The sequence below is a fragment of the Thermobia domestica genome, chromosome 2 (genome assembly GCF_964235325.1).
Source record: "Thermobia domestica chromosome 2, izTheDome1.hap1.1, whole genome shotgun sequence".
In the NCBI taxonomy this organism is placed as follows: Eukaryota; Metazoa; Arthropoda; class Insecta; order Zygentoma; family Lepismatidae; genus Thermobia; species Thermobia domestica.
Genome location: NC_137455.1, coordinates 106879266 through 106897234, shown reverse-complemented (window position 1 = coordinate 106897234; position 17969 = coordinate 106879266). Strand labels below are relative to the sequence as shown.

At 36.2% G+C, this 17969-nt stretch overlaps 1 protein-coding gene across 7 annotated transcripts in view; it reads right to left on the bottom strand.

Annotated features, from left to right (window-relative positions):
* ab (BTB/POZ-zinc finger protein abrupt) overlaps nt 1-17969 on the bottom strand; it is a 122776-nt gene that overhangs the window by 15852 nt on the left and 88955 nt on the right. The gene's annotated exons all lie outside the window — the stretch shown is intronic.

The following is a 17969-nucleotide window of genomic DNA, read 5'->3' as shown; positions in this document are numbered from 1 at the left end:
CTGTATACCGCAATGTACTACTGACTTTTAAAAACCCGAAAGCGGACAATGGAAGAAATGAAATACACAAATAATTGGCAATATTTTCCAACAAAACAAAGAACTATATTTAGGTCTTTTTTCTTTTTTACTTTACCTGACTGAAATAAATCTCGTAGGTTTCTTGTTACTGTTAGGATGCTACAGTCGAACAATATTAATCAACGCATATGCATGGAAATATCTAGGCAATAAAGTCATGATTACTGTTCTTCTATACATGCTATCCCTAATTCTCAATCTATCCCTTCACTTCAAATCCAAATTTCCAGTTAACCACTAGAACTATTCTTTCCTGTTTTACTAGCTTAACTATGTTAAGTAAATTGACTAGATATCTTCTTCGCAGCAGAACATTTAGGGTTCTGACAGGTTATATATAATATACAATTGGTATTATTTTTCTAACTTCAAACATGTGCGTAATGTAGAAAATACAAATGTCTTCGAGGAAACCAGGCTCATAGTGGAGATTTCAGTTCAGTCAGACAATTTTTAAATATTCTAAAATTTAAATGTCATTGAGTCCATGGAGTTAGGAATTTAAAAATAAATATAAGCAAAAGTTAGTAAAATCTTATTATTTACTTTATTTTTAAATCTAGCGTTAAATTTCTCAGCTTCAGCACGTTTCGCAAAAATGAAGCTACTGTAAATTATACGTAAGTACAACGACTTGAAGTATCATCAAATGTGTAACAATAACGGACAATGCTTTAATCTGAGGAGAATAAAATAAGCATGAATGCTCTTTCAATATGAGATTCGAAGATCATTGTACAATTAAAACGAAATATATTCAAAAATTTAGTTTAAACAGCGAAACTAGTTTTTGACGGAATTCAGGGAATCACATTTTTTTCTTTCTTTTTTTTTTTAATTTTATTGTGGACACATTTCTGCTTAATACAAATTACATTCAACTTGTACAATAAAACTTACCCATTGTATTAGCTACGACCAGGGGTAGATAATTAGTTGTAGGATATGCATATTGGAATCCATTACCTCTATACTATATATTATACGTGATTATTAACTAACTTCAAAAAACTTTATTCTAGAATATGTAACAAAAATACACGACATTATGATAGATTGTTACAGAAAAACAATAGTAACTGATAGATTTTATTAACATAATGGAAAACACGGCCACTTAATAAAATAATTCAGTCAGTGGACAGAACGAACAGAGGGAAGAGCGAGCCAGTAAAAGAGATAAAGGAGTTAAAAAATACTCTCGCCTTCACTTTGTTAAAACGTATCTTTTCTACTGTACACCTAAACCCATTATTCAATAGAACACTACGATCTACTAACGTTTGTCATCCTTAAAATAATTAATAAAGGGAATTAAATGAAGAAACACAAGGCCTGGATTGTACATTCATACATTTATCAGTGTAGGGATAATTTTCCGCGCTAAACAGATTCCACTTAATACGAATTAATTATGTGGAAATTTACGGAGACGTACTCGTTTTCGCTCTGCACAGATTTTTACTGAAAAGAATAGTTTTTGTACGTGAATAATATTAGCGGAAAGGTCCTTCTAAAACTTTACTGGGACAGATCCAATGAAGATCTGCTGAATTTTATCCCCATCACTTCATTCAAACTTATAACAACCTGAAATAAGACTTTCATAGTAAAATATATGCAATACGCCTAAGCATGTGTATCTTCATCCTAACCACTTGCGTTTGGCAATTAGCCATGCTGTGACTTACCATACGGTACCATACGCTGTTACATAAGTGTATTTTGTACGAAACGATTTATTTCATGCCTGTACATGTGTTACGTATGAACTTAATGAGTGAATTAACGGTTAGCTGTATCCCTAATATTATATACACTGCTCCACAAAACTTAAGCAACCCGAGAGAACGTGGTATAAGTGACGTGTGGGGCCCATTCAACACTGGTTAGTGGCATGAACATACACAGAGACACACAGGCAAGGTGAGCACCCACTCTATCGCATAAGCAGCACCGTTGCAAGCGCGGTGAACAACTTATGCCATGAGGCGTACACCACAGCCCAGTAGTGTCCGAGGCTCCAAGCATTGAGTTAGTGGTTTTTGTGTGGGATACACAACTTGCAATGGCTGGTATACGACATTTGAGTGCCTTTGACCGCCGGCGAATAATTGGGCGGTTGGAATTGGGCCGATCGCAAGTGGAAGTGGCGCACGAATTCAACGTGAACAAAAGTGTTGTGTCGAGGCTGTGGAGTCGCTTCCAAAATGCAGGTGAAGTCACTAGACGTCATGGAGGAGGCCGTCCGAAGAAGACATCGGCCGTCGAGGACCGATTTCTCACAATTTCTTCCAAACGTAACCGTCAAGCTTCATGCTCTCAACTGGCCAGTGAGTTGTTTCAAGCTACAGGACAACGCGTGAGTCGTGAAACTGTTCGTCGGCGGTTCAATAAAGCAGGACTGTACGCAAGAAGGCCTGTGCTGTGTGTGCCATTGAAACTGGAGCACAAACGTACTCGTTACACATGGTGTCAGGAACATGTTGCATGGGGGAACACCAGTGGGCGCGTGTCATGTTCTCCGATGAGTCGAGATTCAGCCTGTCGTCAGATTCTGATCGGACTTTAGTGTGGAGAGAGACAGGAACACGCTATCATCCAAACTTCATTGCCGAACGGCCGTTCTATGGCGGTGGTTCCATTATATGGTGTAGGGTGGAATTATGCTGGATGGGAAAACGGACATCCATATTATGCAACATGGCACTTTGACAGCACAACGGTACCGAGATGAAATTCTCAATACATATGTGCGCAATTTCCGCGGAGCATTTGGCCCAGACTTCCTGTTCATGGATGACAATGCCCGCACACAACGTGTACATCTTGTGTCCGAGTATATGCAGAGCGAAGACATTATGCGTATTGCATAGCCTGCATATTCGCCGGACTTAAATCCCATCAAGCATGTGTGGGATGATCTTGGACGGCGAATAGCGCAGCGCAGTCCACAAGCACGCACTCTCCCTGACCTGCAAACAGCTCTCCTCGAAGTGTGGCGCCATCTGCCGCAAGACTTGATCAACACTGATTTGCAGCATGGAGGCCAGATGTCGTGCCTGTATAGCTTTTCGTGGTGGTCACACGCCATATTGACTGCCTATGCCCTCGCACAATCCACCTTCACCTGTTGCGGTATCGTTGTGCTGAACTTTTTGGTCACTCTGTACATCTTAACTGTATTGTTCGTCTTCGCTTGTATTCGATTGTGCATCTGTACCGTCTGTTTGTTCATTATACTTGGTGCAGTGATCGTGTCGTTTTATAATCTTCCACTTTCTTCGAGTTGCTTAAGTTTTGTGGAGCAGTGTAGTTAAATAATTAAGAATGTTCAAAGAGTTTAAAGGAATGCTTATTTTATTTTTCTGATCGTTCCTAATTTCAGTCAATGTGACTGATTCAAGTTATTTCTCACTTCGGTAAGCACTGTTACGAACGTATGGATTCCTTAATTTGCCACAGAGAACGTAAGAAATGATGATACAGACTACAGTATTGAACAATTAACAAATGACAAGCACAGAAGGAGAGTAACATTCTTTCTGAACTTATCTATATTTCATGCTAAGCATGATTGGAGGTTTTAAAATTATACAAACTACAAATATGAGCAATAGAAAGTACAACTTTCCATGTTTGGCACAATACAGATTTGAAGCCACGTTTCCACACATTCCACTTCCTTCAACTTACGTCTATAACCAAATTAAAACTCCTTACGCTGAAATCTGCAAAATATTACGGGAGGTAAAACGGGTTTTTATGTCTACATGAAAAAATTAATTAGTTACTTAAACAAGATTTTATCACTTTTTAAATCTTCCATCTTCTTGACAACTAACAAACTTTACTTTTTTTTTCTTTTCAAGTTTGCTAGTCAGTTTCCTTCTTTCCCACTATAAAAGATGTATCACTTCATATGCCAGCATAATGTCGGTCACGTTAACAGAAATGTGAAGCAGAATTTATGTACTGCTCTTTTCAAGATGTTCGATACAATTTTCGACTAGCAGTTTACATTATTCATTATTCAGTGGAAACAAAAGTTGTTCAACAAAAGGGATTATGCGTATATCCAAACATTTGATTCAAAATCCCGAATAAGCCGAAAATAAATAGGCGAAGAACGAGCTGCAATGTATTTTACTTTAAGCCAGATACATGCACCTATGATCAAAAAGACTTGGTCATCACTACCTTGAAAGCCTTGTATTATTATTATTCCAAGTACGCTTTATACTGTAAATAGTAAGGCTTTATCGTCTTTTACGCTGAAAAGTCTGCACGTTATAACAAACTATCCAGAATAGTAATAGAGGACTTTCTAAAGAAAGGCAGATAACGTTTTTCTTTCTTCTTTTTATTTTTTTTTTAACACAACTGCACATCATAGTTCTATCAAAGAAACTTTCGCCACAATTGGAAATTTAAAGAAAACCACAATAAGTACGGAGAAAAACTGCTCTATTTCACAGTCTAAACATATCAGTGACAACACATATCAGAAAGTAATATCAACTACATGTACAGGAAGAACTCGATGATACAATAATTTAGCAAAATTTGCACAATAAAAAGAAAATTATAATTATCGCCTGCGAGTTCTAGCACTACAGGTTTAGTATTTAATCATTTCTAGTTTACTATAGATTTCGATTGAATCTCTTTTTTTTACAAACTATTTAAGTTACAATTTCAACTTCACTGAGTAGCTTATTAGAACATTACATTTTCGTTGCATATATTTTTTTACACGCAAAGATCCAATTTTGTATCACCACATTTTGAAAAGTAAATATAAAGGGTTAAAAAAATCATTTCTGATTTATCCACTAGTCATTTTGAGGTCATACACACAAACACACACACACACATACATACACGTGTCCATGAATGTTAAACCAAGTTTAGATTTGATTAAGTCCGATGTATACATGATTTATATCAAGTGGCACATAGTTTCTTTAATCTATACTGGGAGTATTAAAGTTAACTACATCTTAAATGCTATATGCACAATAAATTTAGTGACTACTGTTAATATTTGACTTTTGCTGATTATATTTTGTCAATCAATATTCATTTGTATCAGATCATGCATTATACCGCCTTGAAACTAACTTAAAAGAACACAGAGAGGCCAAATAACTAAATTTTCCTTTTATTCATAGTAACTAATTCCAGGTCTTACACGCTGTGAATAAAATTTCTATTGATCATTTAACATACACTGTGTTCTAATTTCCGATGATGAGGACTTAACGGATGTCTAATTTTCCGATCTTCCCTGCAGCTTTGGCGGGGTACTTCAAGAGTTAAAGATAAAATTCAACAAGGGTGTACAATGTTGTGATAAACACCTTCAACAGAATTGTGAGAGTAACTACTGAAGGAACTGAACTAACGTATGATCGGAACTTAAAACTGTCTAAATATTTAATAACGACGAAATTTTCTAGGGGATCCACCTTCTTTAATCACATCACATGGTTTTCATTATATAACGAAAATATCATTTTACGTATGATTAAGCTTACTTCTAACATTCTGAAGGTAAAATACATAAACCATACCGTGATGGATAATATGTGGCAAATTAAAATTGTACCGGTGAAAGAAAAAGATCACAATAAAATTAAAGCTCCAATAGGTAACTAGAACAGAAAGTCATTTAAAGCTACATTTGGTACAAATTATCTATCAGGATGTGGTTTATGTATTTTATTTTCAGAAAAAAAGAGGAAATTAACCGTACCTAAACTTATTTCTTCATTATACTGTATAACGGAAACCACAAGATACTGAAACAATAATGTGTGTTTATTTAAATAAACAAGCGGCTGAAGAAAATGGGATCTCTCATTGAAAATTTCATCATTAATAAATTTTTACACACTTTCCTGAGTTTAATTTAATAGAACTGATATGAAGCACGTACCAAATTCCTATTAAGAAGCTACCATAACAGAAAGATCTTCATATTTTAAAAAAATCTTAACAAGATAGTTATTCAGAAGGGCTTTTAAGTCTTGCAGGTAATTGTTTCTTTTTTTCTTTTTCTTCCTGTGATCAAGGCTTCTGAATAACCGAAGACCAAGGGTCTATAATCCTTATATCATGTCATGTCATAAACATCATGTTAGTGAGAAAAGAAAACAACAGTGATTGAAGACGGAGTACTATCAGGAACACCTTGCTAGATCTGAAATGAGTTTCAGGTAGAAAGCATGTCTTAATTCCTTAGTGAGGCGATATTGTAATATATCTGCTTCTTGCCAGTGAATTTATTCGTTACTTCCTTGTTTGTTTCATTTGTTTTTCTTCATGTCATTACACGTTATAAAGGCGAAAGAAAGAAAAGAAAAGCTGAAAGTTAGACACCTGCAGTCCTCGTCAGTTATCAGAAACAGACGTAATTATATAATGATCAGAAAAATTATCAAGCGTGTAATGAGCAATTGACAGTTCCATTTGTACTAAAATCAAATTTCGACAAGTTTTCGATGGATTTTTGCTTAGAATGTTAATTCGTATATTCCTAATGGGCTTTACATTTGGTGAATTTTACTAAATGCAACAACAACAAAATTTTAGTACTTTTACCTTCCCTTTTGTACACTCTTTTCTCATACCAACAGGTCAAATTGGCACAAACAGAAAATAACCGTACTCTTCATGAATAGAAAAGGAGTACACAGGTACGTCATATTTTTCTTTTGGGATCATTAGTGTTTTAATGGGATGGACTTACAATACATACATTACTATTATCCATAATGTAAATAAATTATCCATAATTATCTTCCCGATTACAAACATTAATTACTTACGTTTAATAATATGCACATACATGAAAGTTATATCAAAAGAAAGAGAAACTCTAACAGCTTGTTTCATTACATATCTATCAATTTACTTACGACAAATGCTCAATGTGGGCCCCATTTGTAACTCGACACACAAGCGTGTAACCCGAACTGCCAATTAACATTTCACGATCGAGGGATGGAACGGTCTCTGTAATGCGTACTCGAAGACAATTTGAGGTCGCTGGTAGGAATGGCTGAGACTTTTTCTTCGTCAAAATCTCACAAAAAGTATTCATATAGGATAAGTTTTGGGGGACAAGGAGGCCAAGAAGGAAGTACTTTATCCACACGCCTAGCACTTCAAATTCATTTGTATGGTAGTCTTCTCTTTTGCTCGCTTCTAACACCTTTGTGAAAATGTGGTGGCGCTCCGTCCTGCTGGAAAATGAACTCTTCCCGTTCCTCTTCTAACTGCTGGTAAAGCATTGTCTGTAACACGTCTAGGTATATTAGTCCTGTAACAGTATCCTCGTCAAACAAGACAGGACCGTACACTTTCTCTTGGCTCACAGCGTAAATCACGTTCATCTTGGGAGAATCGCAAATATGGTCCTCATACACATGAAAATTTTTCCAAACCCTAGAGTCGCAAACCTTTATAGGTGGCTTCATTATTGAGCATTGGTGCCATGAAATCACCAGTTCCCATTAGAGTTTGCATGCTATGACAAAAATCAAGTCTCTACTCTTTGTCGCTAGGTTTCAGAGTCCGCAACAATTCCAATCGGTATGGATAAAAATTCAGACGTTTGCGAATAATCCTCCATATCGTTGGCTGCAGTATTTGCAATTCTCTGCTTGCTCACACCGTGGATTTCTGTGGGCTGCTTGTGAAACTGGCATGAAAAAGCTCTACTGTTTCCTCACTTACCTATGGGCGGCCACGCGATTTTCTCTTGCAGATACATCCTCATGCTTTAAAATCGGATTACCACTTACGAATACTGCGCCCGCTAGAAGGATCTTCGCCAAACTTCCTCCTAAAATTTGGCTGAACATTAGTAAGAGACTTCTTGATATAATGATCTAGCACACAAAAGTTTTTTCTGTGGTAATTTGCTGTCATCTAATGTATGTCGCCTAGCGGCGAAACGTATAACTATGATTCAGCTTTGATGGACGCTTTCATGTATGTGCGTGTTAATAAAGTGAGTTATTGATGTTTGTAATCTGGAAGATCGTTTTCAATAACCCTATATAATTAACATATTACAGGAACTATACTAAGTACCCTTATTTATTTATTTATTTATTTATTTATTTATTTATTATTTACTTGAATTATCTTAGGAAAGAAATATGGAATTCTTACCTGAAATATCGAGTTTCCATTATAGAAAACAGTGTTTTGTGTTTGAGGGATTTTCAACCATTATTATTATCCCAAAAAATCCAACCTCTCCTCACTCTTTATTACTCGCTTAGTGACCCTACTTAATTTCGTCAGATACACGAACTGGAACCTATCTTCAGTGAGTACAGCTAAACAAAGATATCTTTCTATGAACTGATTTTCCTTCTGCTCCCTTCGTTACGATTCTTTAAAAGGTAAAGACGATATATGTATCTAGTAATTTGGCCACTTTATGTTACTACTTCACAAATCTCACGGAAATAACTTCAATAAAATCCTGTGGACTGATCTAACTGCTATTTTATAAACTTTAAGATATATTCAAATTGAACCATAAAGCAAAATAACAAAATTATCCAAATTTGTTACAGTAATACATAAAAGGTATAATGTAGTTTCTCCTCTCAAAATTCGGTAGTGTTAAAACAAGAGAATAACTGAATCAATAAATTTCACTTCATTAAGATGGACATCATGCTTTAATTATCTACCCGAAATGTTGATTACAAAACTTGCGCCTCTGGTTATAAAATATATTACCTTTACATATTCAAATATAATCAATTTAAACTTCAGGGTTAAAAAAATGCTTCAAGAGAAAAACAATCCGCGCTTTTGTTTACCTGTACATAGATTAACTTCCAACAGACCTGAAATCTCAACTTAAAAAAGATAAAAATTGTCTACCGGGAAACGCTGATGTAAATAAACATTTTGCTTAATACTGTCAAGGTTCCTCAGGTTGATTGAAGTCAGAAGATAAAAGGATTTTCGATACAACTGTCGATGTCAGTTACATATAGCCATAGTAATTGTATTTAATACCTTTTTCATCATCTTATAGTTTAATCCATCTGAAGAACTGGATTAGCCAAATATCAGCTGTAAGTCCTATAAGTAATGTCATTTTTTCGATGATTGTAGCAATAATCCCACCTAACGAGCGAATAGTGAAGTAAACGGCACGTGCCATAGCTGTATCATACAGGTCACTCCATTGAGCAGCAGCGTGTGGAAGAAACGCGGTCTACTCCACGTTCTGGAATTGCGGCTTGTGTTTAATCATGGACGGGTCGGAGGACCACATTATGGTATGTCATGCTGTACGAATTTCACCAGAGACATTCAGCCAGCGCAGCGTCACGAAACATCAATGCCGTTTAAGGTCACGGTGCTGTGAATGTGCGGAAGTGTCACAGGTGATTCCAAAGGTTTCGGTCTAGGTTCACATTAACCATTCTTACCCTAGTCAACGATACCCTGCGAGCAGCGAAGGCAAACTGTTGAAAAACTGCCCAGCGAACTCCATGTTACCCATTCGTACATTCATCGTCATCTGAGGAACCTTGGGTACTTGTCGAAACTCGGTAAATGTGCACCCCATCCATCCTCAAACAAAAGCAGCAGCGAATGGACATCTCCAAGTCCCTGCTTATCCGTCACAGATGTGAACTATTTCTGGACAGAATGGTGACAGGGAATGAAAAGTGGGTCCTCTATACCATTACACACAAACGTTAGTGGATACCTAAAGGAAGGGGGGCGTAGGAACTGTGCCAAAGCAGGATCTTCACAAATGCAAAGTGATGTTGAGTGTTTGGTAGGATATCCGTATCATAATTCACTTCGAGCAGAAGCTTGAATATCTACGGACCCCACTGTTAGAGAAACGTTCTGCTATTGTTTATCGCAAGGATGTGGTCATCCACTGTGATAACGCGCGCCCACACACGGCAAGAAGGATCGAGGCATGTGGCTGGGAGAAAATTCTCCATCCCCCGGGGGTTTCACCAGATCTTCACCCCCCGGGAGGTCTTAACGAAACAGACTACTGACTTTTTCACTGCTGCAAAACCACTTTTCTGGGAAAATACTGCAAGATGAGGATGACGTGCGACAAATAGTGACCCAGTTCTTTGCCTCAAAAACCGGTAACTTTTTTCAACAACTAGTTGGCAGGCAGGTGGCATCCGATTACGACTCTTTACCTGACTAATGGTAGTGTTCCAGGTAAATCACCGTTCTTTTCCCCTTGGTGCAAAAATACGACTTACTTACAGGATGACCGGTATAACGATATTTATTTTTATCAACATGTACGATGACGCCATGATGGGAAGTAAAATTAGTTCAGAATAAGAATATCAATACCAAACATGTAAGATTAAGCTTACAAGCATTGTGAACACAATGTATGTCACTACTTATATCCACATTCGTCACTCATTATTAATTATAAACCTATTTGGAAAAAAAAATGGAAAGAAATACGAAATACTTGAAGAAATTATTTCAGAATTTTGTCTTCAGACTGAACTCCAGTGGATCCAAATAATAATTTTTAAAGAACAAAAAATTCAAATTAATACTGTTGTCACTACATCACACTCTTGGTAAATATGCAAACTATCACACATTTTGCATCCTGCTTTTATCATAATATTTCACTCAAAATATAGAGCAAAAATAATGTTTCAACAGTTTCAATGAAATACTTTTACTTAAGATAGGAATAGCATTTTCACAGCCAGTGTTTCTGCTTCATAGTGTTCGTTCATTCATTAATTAGGATATCACTGTACACTTAGATCATCGTAGTCTTGCATTATAAATTAATGCTAAAAATCACAACGAAAGTCAGTTGACATATTAATTATGAGAACCAAAAAAAAAAAAAAAAAAAAAAGTTTTCATGCATTGCACTGTCATCACACATACGTCCATTTTAAACTCTTCATTTTCTCCCACTCACGTGGATGTTTCATCCGCATGTGGTTGCGAACTGAATTAGGGTGAGTGAACATCCGCTGACACCTCACCACAGGACAACAACTGGAATCACGGGGGTAGTGCTCCTCCAAGTGACCTCGAATTGCCATTAAGTCATTGAACACAATTTCACAGAGGGGACATTCGTATGTTGAAGAGCCCCCCGAGGCAACGCTCGACCATGTGTTGACAGGGCCTGCAAAGCCAGGGCATGAGAATGGTTAGAATTTGGCCAGATAGTGTAAAATGTGCAAGATAATAAGCAAATAAGCAGAGAAGGCGTTTCAGGTTTGTTCTCCGTACTTTAATGTGCACCTTCATTATAACAAACTAGGTGACATAAATCGGGAATGGGGCAGTTAAAGAAGTTAAACAAAACGAGCAGATATGGTTATTAAAATTATCATATTTTTACATGGCTCAATAATGCAAATTTTGAGCCATGTATAGATTCATTCATTAGAAAAAATTCTTCAAATCTATACATAAGAATCTTCAAATGTGTAAAACATTGCTTGCGCATACAAAAATTATAAAATAAAGGGACTCCCTTAAAATGGAGCTTATTTTTCTTTTTAATTAAAGAAACGCCAAATTTTCTTGCACATTTATTATAATAAAATTTATATTTGCAAGTAATATATAAAAAGATGAAAATATTTATTAAAAAGACCATTCTGAAGCCACTGGCCCGCAAGTATTAATATGCTCTTTCTTAGTTTTCAATAAATCTGGGACAATTGTACACTATATTTTTTAAAAACGGCAATTTTATTCTTTTTAAAAAGACTCTTAAAAGGCCCAACTATTAACAATTTGACAGCTATTCATCACGGAAACTAACCCAAGAATACAACAAAGTGTTGAAACATTTCTAATACTCCACAAGCCAACAGCAGCAAAATGGTGCACACTATTCTAAAGTATTAATGAAAAAGAAATGTCTCAGCACATTTTATAGGCTACAATACGTCGACTTACGAATAAAATACAATCAATAACACCATCTTGCTATTAATAAACAAGAAAAAAGTGTGGGAAAACCACATTCTAAAGCTCTTTTACACACAAAGAATGATATCATAATCAGTAGAAGAATATTACACAGACTGGTGTAATTGTATGAAATATCGCATAATCTTAACATTTATTTTCAATACTGGAATAAAACGTTTCATGGAATTAGAAAAAAGAAAATGTAACATTATGCTAAATTTTAGTACGGCGTTTTATTCTGAACATTCAGAAGTTAACAATATTTTGAGATCAAGTTTTGTTGAATTGTAATGTGACCCCTTTCAGCATAGTGTCGTAATATAATACGAGCACATTTTTGCGAATTTTCAAGTACATTTTAACAACAAAGACATCTACATATACAAGAGTATTGTATGTTTTGCAATATAGCCACATGTGTATCACATTGTGGCGTAAATGTGACCAAAGCAGTTCAAGCTAACGAAAGTGTTCGCTAGCACAGATACAGATAGTTCGTGTATTAGCAGGTTGTGCAGAGCTGAGTTCAGTGTGATTTGATAACCGCAAAGATGAAGATGTAAAGTCTAATTCGAGAACGTTTAGTTTAAGAGTTCGAACTAGGTTCTAACACCAATGAGGCAACCCGGAACATTTAAGGAAGGTAATGCGGAAGTAGTTAATCACAGCACAGTAACCAGCAGATGGTTTCAGAGATTTGGCTCAGGTTGCAAGAACCTCGCCGATCAGTTAAAATAACGTAATCAAAAACCGTGTGGTCTCAGGTCGTACGCCTGCTCATAGAATGACTCGCACTCGGAGGTTATAAGGCACGCTTGATGTCTCAGGGTCTAGTATTATTATAGATATACCACATTGACTTGATACCTAGTCCTCCGTTTCAAGCGCTGCTATCGGCTAAAGGAATTCCACTCTCTTTCGCTAAGGCTCTCTTGCCTAGCAACAGCTGAACTCTTATTGGCTCAATGCGTGGGTGTCAAGGGTGTGAGCTTTAATTCGCATTTTTGCCACGACTCAAGACATTTTGGCAGCACTATAGTCATACGATTATTTATTTATTTTATAATTCTTGTTTAGAGTATTTACTTTCAGATTTTGCAAGCTATCTTCTGTCACGGTAGTGTTAAGAGATGCTAACTGCATTAAAACTGTTATTAGCGTCAAACAGTATAACATCGACTTTTATCTATAATACAATATTACATCTTTTATTCACGAATATTCAGTATGCCAATTTATGGGCAGTTGTACCTAGAAATGTACTTGCATCATTTTACCTACATTAATTTCTGAAGATTTGATCCATCTTTTCTTCCCATTACCAATTATTTGAAATTTTATTATAATTTACAAGTAGCATGTGCTTCACTATTCGGAGTATGTTGTAATCATGAGAAAAAAACGGATGCAACGATTGAAGCACATTAGGAACCACATAGTGTTGCCAAATGTAACCGAAGGTGTAAATTATATATATATATATATATATATATATATATATATATATATATATATATATATATATTGCGAAATATGTAAATTAACTCATAACTCATACGTACGGATGTTCTGTTGGTAATTTTCAGTTTGTTTAGTTGGAGTGGCTTGGAAACTATGGAGCAGAAAAAAGAATTTTTCATCTCCACCGATAACATCGGATGAAGCCTCTGTAAGGGGGAACTAGGGAAATCGTAGTTTTCATAAATTAACACTCTGAATTGGCAACCCTGCTGATGTTTCAATGCATCAAAAGGTGTGATAAGGATCTGTCTACATTATGCAATTCCTGAAAACAATGAAAAACAAACTTTGAAATTATCATAATAAGATTTTTACTTACGTGCACCCGTCAACACTGCTATTCATTTCTATGGGGCTATTTAAAGCAAGAGGTATACAAGAACAATTCTCGAACTATTCAAGACTCGGAAACGAACATTCGCAGTGCCATTGAGAACATTAACACTTCTAATCTTCGTAAAGTTGCTGCCAACCTGATGAAACATTTGAAGCAGTGTTTGAATCAAAACAGGGTACACTCCCAGCAACCGCTGTAGAGCTGGTAACTTATTTCTGATAGCAAAAAATTGATTTACCTTCGGTTACATCTGGCAATACTGTGTGGTTCCTAGTGTACTTCAGTCGTTGCTTCCTAGTTTAAAAATGCATGCATGAACAAGGCTTCATTTTGATATAACCATTATTTGTGTATCACTTCAGGTTCAAAAGTTCTACTATCCCAAACTCCGGATTGTATTATATATTGGACACCCTGTAGTTCTCATTTTTAGATGATATTTGATGTTTCAGACATATTTTGGTATATATATATATATATATATATATATATATATATATATATATATATATATATATATACAGGGGGTTGACAAAAATTCTAAAAACACCATACAGGAGACACAAGTTTGGCCCTCCACTGCACAACGCGTGTTGCGGTTGCCGATCGTTTTTTTGTTTTCAATGTGTCATGTGGATCTTCCTCTTCGGTCAGCAGTAACCCGTTCACCTGTGAGTGTCGTGGTGTGAAAGTGGTGCGGTAAAATGGGCGACCTGACAGACTTCCAAAGAGGCATGATCGTTGGTGCCCGTCTGGTTGGAGCTTCAGTGACAACAGTGGCGAACATTGTGGGAGTATCGAAAGGCACTTTGTCCAATGTTACAAGGGCATATACAATTCATGGGTAAACGACGTCTGCAAAGCACAACAGTGGTCGAAAGACAATCCTGTCAGATAGGGACCGGAGGTCATTAAAACGGATTGTAGCAGCTAAAAAGACCACTGCAATGAAAATTACGTCTGAACTCAATTCCGGCCTACAGAACCCGGTTTCATCGGAAACAGTGCGACGGGAACTACATAAAATGAAAATTCATGGCAGGCCGCTACCGCCAAACCCTTGGTCACAGCAGTAAATGCGAAGAGGCGTATCCAGTCGTGCAAGGACCACAAGGTTTGAGGAGCGTGCCCAGGAGCTATCACATCTCCCCTGGGTTCCACAATCACCAGATCTGAACATCATTGAGCCATTGTGGTCTGAGTTAGAAAGGCGTGTTCGGTGTCATTACCCTCCACCAGCATCCCTTAAGGAACTGGAGCATGTTTTGGAGGAACAATGGAACAAAATTCCACACACCTCGATTCAGGAGCTGTATAGTCCATTCCACGTCGAATCCAAGCTGTTTTGGACGCAAAAGGAGGCTCACACCATACTAGGTATGATTTTCACACTTTTGCAAACGATTTAGATATTTTTGTCCAACCCCTGTATATACAGATAGATAGATAATATCCAAATTTTTGAGTTTGATGAAGTTTCCTTTGTGCCATTATCTTAAAAAAATAGAGCAAAATACATGTATTTTTTCGGCATATTCTCATCACTTGGTACAGGCGAGTACGAAAAGACAAGTGAAAATCTTAACAGACTTTAAAAAGTATCATAAATTTCGTTCTTCTAGCCAGTTAATGAACGCTGATAGGTGTTCGGAAGATTATTACAATTTATGCAACATATAAGCATTTTCTTCGGTAAATCATTAATTGATAACGACATGTTCATTGTTATCAATCTCAATCTTAAATGCAAATCATACACGTAATTAGAAATAGTTAACCCTGTGAAGAGCAAAGAGTTTTCGTTTCATGTTCCTCGCTCAAAGGTAGTTAAACTAAAGATATGTTTATCTACTAAGTCATTATAGGATAAAAATCATAAGATTTTATTAGCTAGTCACTATTTTATTTCATAGTATCCTTACGTATTAAGTCACTCACTATAAGTTATTTTTATTCGAGTCGGTCAGACTACAAACAATATAATAGTCATAAATAACATCCTTTCTTGCTTCATTCGTATTTTGATAAAGAAACTTAATACGAGATACCTGCCTTTTTCTTACAAAATCTACAAATCAGTGCAAAGCAATAATGGAATGCCACTGAGAAATAACTGCAAATAGATTACTCAAACTGCTGAAATACCACACTACTGAAATGAATTTACGGTTGGGAGATTAACGAAAGGATGAGCTTGTAAGAGACTTGTAAACACGAAAACCTCACTACCCAAATTCAGAGCTGGCACAAAAATCATTTTGAACTATTAACAGAATACACGGAGAACGACAATACGGAATCAACCAACAAGAAACTGACACGAGATTCTAAACTAAAGCTAGAATTTTTTACGAAAATAATTAACAGGAGAGAGGGCCAAAGAGTGAAAATCGGGATAAGAGAGATAATAAAAACAATACTCTATTATTATTGAAACCTAAATGGAAGCAAAAGGGAAAGCAAACTAAAAGGTACTGTGATTAAAAATAATACACAGGAAATTAAAGAAATTTTGAATATAAAAGACACCCATATGAAGATGGAGGCAAGTTGATACTTAACTCTAAGCGTTAGGTTTTAGTGAAGATTTCTCTGTACAGAGACTCTATAAGCACGGTTAGAGCTGGTTGACTAAGATCTTCATTTGAATGCAATCAGAGATAAGAATGGATACCCTGGGATTACGATGTAAGTAGGATCATAACATCAGTAAGCAGCATAGCCTTTGGTAAGCCTTAGATGGTTACCCTAGTTCGCTGTTGATCTCTTTAAAATTATGGTGACTTGGTCCCTCTTGGAATGAGTCCCTACAGTGTTACTTCCATATTGTTGTCCTTTGAGACTAAATACAATGTAATTTTCAACTCCGGATCGACTTGTTAGTCTTTGCTACTGCATTTATATTTATTTAAAAGAAAAAGCAACACTTGATAGTAAATCTATACACATTTTTAGAATTTAATGTACTATTGTAACGACTCTTATTTGGTATCGCATTTACGTATCAAAACGTAAGTAATGTGTCTAAAAGAAAATGAATTTAGTTTAAGTGATACTGCGATATTACAACCATCTCCTAGAGTCCACGATAAACTGCCTGACTGCAGTATAAGAAAGAAGACACTGTCCTACCGGAATAAAAGTACATTTACTTTCGTATCGTACGTTCTGAACAGAGTTTACGAAATTTAACCTTTCGCAGAAACTTCAGCTTCATTACTTGAACTTTAATATGTAGAAACTGTCAATTCTACGCATGTTTCAGATCTCCTTAATGGGAAAAATAAAATCGTTTATGTTACTACCACTTGGGTATCTTACAAACAGCACGGTTATCTTCGTGGAAACTAATATTTATCTGTTTCAGATATAAACAGATATAATATAATATTCGCTTCTGTTTCAGATATAAACTAGTTTTATCCCTAAAAAGGGTTACACAACACGAAGATATCATCTTTCTTCGAAAAGTTTCTTGCGAACCTATGTACGAGGATTGGTTGTAAATTTTCTGAAAACTCGACGAAACCGTTATGCAGTTATCACTGTAGACACATTATAACTTGTTCTGAGTGGATGCAGTGCGTGGGATGCGTGAAAGAAGAATTGGCTAGGAACTGGGAAGGTTGTGTATTAACTGGCGTCACCACGACCGAAACGAAAGCTCATCATGATCAATTTCCTGTACTGCAGGGCAAATCCACAGACAAAGTTCACGATTAGATATTCGCCACATAATGTTTCTCTTTGTATGACACTGTGAAATGTTGGGGAAAAATCAGTTTCGTTTTCCGAACGAACAGTACTTAATTATTGAACTGGACATGATGTTTGGGACCCAGACAAATAGCTCTAAAATTTGGGCACCAGGAAGATGACAAGACAGTAGAACTAATCGTCCTGATGGGTGAATAGATACAGAAAGACTCTGCATGCGTCACACCAAATTTTCAGGCACATACTCTTAACTCCTTCACATTAGAATAAAACTCTTCGATCTAATCTAGTATAAAACCATCCTACCAATAACCGTGAACAA